Source organism: Drosophila persimilis, unplaced genomic scaffold, assembly GCF_003286085.1.
Source record: "Drosophila persimilis strain 14011-0111.01,24,50 unplaced genomic scaffold, DperRS2 tig00000579-arrow-pilon, whole genome shotgun sequence".
In the NCBI taxonomy this organism is placed as follows: Eukaryota; Metazoa; Arthropoda; class Insecta; order Diptera; family Drosophilidae; genus Drosophila; species Drosophila persimilis.
In genome coordinates, this window is record NW_020825322.1 from 2,581,959 (window position 1) to 2,586,981 (window position 5,023).

Here is a 5,023-nt window from a genome sequence, read left to right on the forward strand (position 1 = left end):
GACTTGAATGTGGGCGTGGCATGGGAGTGTGCGTGGATGGTGTGTGCGGTGGGTGTGGCATCCCCATGGCGAGGTGTGCGTGGAAAAAACGGTTTTCCTTTGCCACAAGCATGGACAGGGACAGGGCCAGGGCCAAAACTAGAATCCGGGACGGACAGACACACGCACAGAACAATTTTTGAAGACGCTACCAGGAAGGAGCAGAAGAGAGAATGGGCGGGGGAGGTATAGTAGAACAGAGAGTTGAAGTGGGTGTAGAACTAGGAGCCTTAGTGTGGTAGTGGGTGTATGACTGGCGGTTATACTCGCTCCGTGTGTATGACTGGGAGTTATATTCGGTGGGACCATAGTGGGTGCACAACAACCGACGACTGCGAGCATTATCTGCGTAGGACTGAGGGCTATACTCGTACTCGGTGTTGGCTTTGGTGTTAGACATTGTGGAGGTGGAGGTGGAGGTGGAGAGGTTAGACAAATGGACGTCGCAATAAACGCGTTCTCCTGCCGTCCTTCGCTGGGTGTGTGCGTTGATCAACGTCATTATCATGCTGTCTGTCTCTAACCAACCACCCATGCCCATTGTTGTCCTACTACTCCTCCTCGTCATCAGCAGCCTTGTTCTCGTCCTGCTCGTCGCTGTGGTCATTATGGCCAACACCAACAGTGGAACAGTGGGACAGTGAGACCAGTGGGATAGAGGGATAGGGGGAGAGCCCAAGACCATCTGAATGATATGTGGGCGCTGCCTTGTTTCATTCCTTTTCCTACTTTTCCATCCACTACTCCACACTGGTCTGGGGGCTAGGCAACCACATCCATCATGATGGCACCCGAAACTATTCCACTATGCCAGTCGCCAGGTCAAGCAAATATCCCTTCGGATCCTTCTCGATGGGGAAGGTACCTTTTCAATGGGATATAGCCAGCCCTTGTTTATGGCAGCTTAACCTTCGGTTATCAATCCCAAGTTGACCCAATTCCGACTGTTGTGATGTGCATATGAATCTTTACTCATTGTGATTGAGGAGAGGCACTGGAACTGCCACTGCCACTGGCACAGGCACAGGCCCACAAAGGAATTAGGGATTGATTTGATGAGCCTGGATTAGGTCGGGGACGAGGTTAGATGGATTTTTGATATGTTAGTTAGGTCTGCCATCAGGTTAAGAGACGTTTAAGGAGCAGCATAGCGTTAACAGATGTCTTGGGCTCGTGGCTCAGGTTTCAGTAACCAATTCTATAATTTTGAAGTGTCTTTAAACTGTGTGTGTGCTTTTCGACCGATATTTCCCGAATGGAAAGCCCAAACATCAAAAAGCAAATTCCGATTGCAAAATCCCATTTGCAATTGTTAATGCATTTTTTTTTTTTTAATATTTAATTTATTGTTGTTTTATTATTATATTTTTTCGTGCTTGTGGAAACAATTTTTGGCTGCTGTACGATGGCATTTATTTTGCACATTAATTGCCTTAATTGAAAAGTGTGCGAGTGTGTGCTCTCTTTGTGCCTTTCAATCATTTTCAATACACAATTCAGCAACGAGGCGGCGACGGCGCCCACAAGCCACAAAGCGACCCTCGGCCTGCCACCCGCACCCGCACCCGCATCCACGGACCGTTTGACGGGTTTTAATTATTTCTGTCATAATGCGACTATTATTAATAATAATAATTTAGCTAAATGTATGTATGTACACACACACTTAACTGCTTTGATGGCTTTATTTGGGTGGACGAGGGGTCCGGCCATCTTCCTCCCCAAAAAACTGCCGTTCCGGCACGCGTCTCATTTAAAACTCATTACGTCTAATAGAAACAGCGAAAAAATTACCCAGAAAAAACAAAAAAAAAATATATATATATATAAAAATACATATATATACAGGGCATCGAAGCTCTGGACACTCTATCAATTGTACGATTAAAAGTCACTATCTGAGGGATTTTAGCATACCCATAAACATACATTATATAGAAAATATGTTTACTGAAGCCCAACAATTGTCCTGTTTGCATATAGCTGGCATCTCTGGCATTGCAAAGATCTTGTAAAAAGCAGAATACCCAGAGCTACAGTATCAGTCGTCCCATTGATTGTTTGTTAGCAACGGCTATTAGGCAGGGCCGTCTGTCTGCTTTATGGCCATCCCATCCGAATTATCATTCTCATCAGTATCAGTCGCAGTGCCGTCCAACCTCATCGTCATCCGAGCTTCAGACTCAGCTTCAGGCTCGTTTACATGCGTGCCGTGGCCCATAAATCAATTGAATTTTTATTTGAAATGGAATTTGTTGCTGCTGCTGCCTTTGGCTTTTAATTGCACTCTGCATAATGCCACAAAATGCGTTAAAATATATTTAAATTGTTTTGTTGTCTTTTTGTTAATGCCCCTCCTAGAAGTGTGGCTTGACATATTAAACAAACATTAATAATTTTGGGCATGCGGGCTGAGCGAAGTGCATCTGAGGGAGGGCTTAGGGCGGTGGCTTACCAGTTGACTTTTCAATTTTAAATTCAGGATTATGCAGTTTATGATTTTTTATTTTTCATGTATCTCCATGTATATCGTTGTTCCATGTTCGTCTCGGAGATTATTTAGTTTTGTTTTTTAACAAATATTATCCTTTCGATAGTCTCGTAGTTGAGCCTAATCCTTTTATGGCCTCTGAAGTCTTTAGTTTTCATTTATTTTGTTTTGAATATGCACACAATAATCTCTCATGCTGTCCCTTTTTTCCTCAGGGCTGTCCTCTTCTCCTCTTGAGCATCGATTAATTGTGTTCCAATCTGATTTCGTTCTATTTATCCAATCTTTCCCGACCTGCGCCTAGGTGCAACCTACGTCGTTATTCGTGATTTAATTTCTTTAAATTGTAGCATTACATCTCCCCTACCCCTAGGGGTAGCGCTACCCCAAGCCGGCACACGTACTATGTCAAAAATGTAATGGGAATCTTTGAACTCACATGCCATTTACCTGGTTAACTGGGTTATGGGGCAGGCGAGTTCTTTTGCAAGCCCCCTAAGTATGTGGCCCAGGCACCGGCAACGCTGCTGGCACATATCCCATGCTCCCTCCAACATATGTTTTTTTTGGGGGAAATCGAGAGAGGGGCTTTGGGGCGCTCACCCCAATGGGAAGCCTCGTATACAACTCTCGGTAAACGGTTTTTGGCGTTCATTTTGCAGCCGTTGCTTAATTTTTGTTTTGTTTCTACCTCACAGCCGTCTTCCCTCCCTCCCGCCGCCCGTCATCGCAGTCTCGTCTCGTCTCTCTTTTCTTTTTCTTAGCCTGGGGCGCAAGTGAAAGTTGTCGGGTGGTGGGGGAGGTGGAGGACGAGGGGAATGGTGGGTGTGTGTTCAGAGGCAGTGGGTGGTCGTGGGCATGCCACGCATTTGCCACGTTTCGCACATTCGCATTCTTTGATTTCGCTGCCTCCCAAAAAACAAAAAAATAAACAAAAAAAAAAAAAAAGAGAAGAAAAAATATGTGTACCCTTGAATAGATAGGGTATTATGTTTCTGGCCATTTCTTGACATTCAGAGAATTACCACTTTTAATGCCATCGAACGACTCTTATTTTCATTCTACAAAATTTCAAAAAAGCTGTCAATAAATCAATCAAGATACAAAAGAGAGATCCAAAATTCCCTATAGAACCGATCCTGAGCCGGAAGGATACATGGATCCTTCGAGGGTATTTGCAGCCTCGACCGCTGAATCTTCTTGTAATTTTTGTTGTTGTGTGTTTGGTGCTTGGTTTTGTTGTTGTTGTTGTTGCTTTCACCCCGCACAGATTTTCCGCGCATTTTCCCCCTTCGTGGTTGTTCCTCTTGCAGTCGAGTGTTTTGGGCATTGCCAAAAACAAAAGGCAAGCGCCACACAGCACATTAAATTATGAAAATAAAATGCGATGCGACCCCCCGTCTGTCTCTCTCGCCCTCTGTAGCTTCTCCTCCGCATTTTTCAACGCTCCTTCCGGGAGTACCCCTCTCCCTGCACCCAACCGCCCGTCCTCTTTTCACCACTCAAAAGGTTGGCCATTGAATAACTCGACTCGAACGATGACTTAATGAGCGGAGGATATGGCTCAGGCTCCGGCTCAGGCTGGGTGGATGCCGTGCGATGCGATGGACAGATGGAAAGAGTGGGGCTTACAGGTGAAACCGGAGGGGGGGTATAGAATGGGGAGGAACACGGTACCTTGGCAGTATCTTTTTGATTTTGATTTCGTTCCCGGGCTGAAAAACATATTTTATGTAACTTTTTAATTAAATCGTTATATATATTTTTTTTTGTATATGTATTTTCCCGCACTCTTCCTCTCTGTCTTGTAAAAGGGAAGAGGAAATTGATAATGGCTCTTGGCTGTGGTTCAGAGTCAGAGTAAAAAACGGCTACATGCAAATTGCTATTAAAACACACAAAAAAAAAAAAAACAACACAAAAATGTGCTTCAAAGTATCTCAGGAACAGCAAACGATTCCCCCAGCAGGAGGAAGGAACCTAATGAGGCCGAGAGTCTTGTAATTAAATTGAAATACATCTCCTCCCTCTCTCTGTCTCCCTATCTGTCTCTGGGGATTTGGTTTTTGGCATTATGTCAGCTAAGTTGTTTCTGCCACAATTTGCCACCATTTTGTAGGTTTTCGTCAGGTTGTGGTCAATAGATACTCTATTCGAAGGTTACGACCACAATTTACGAGGGTTTTAAAACATCGTATGGCATCGCGAAGATACTGGAACTACACTGTTGCCAATGCTCTGTAAAAGGAGGTGATTTTCAAATGTATTTCTTGCCGTAGTATCGTTAAATGTAGACCGAATATTCAAATATGCTAGGGGCCAGTGCCCTGAGCACTCGCTTTTCTTGTGTAAAAGGTAAAAGATGTAAAGCTCAAAAATAGTTAAGGCCCAAGGCCTTAAAGTACTGTTCATGGATAGAAAGATGGTTATTCTCCAATGTCTTTAAGCTCTGGCTGAGACCCTCCCTCCCTTTGTATCTGTGGGCCGAAAACC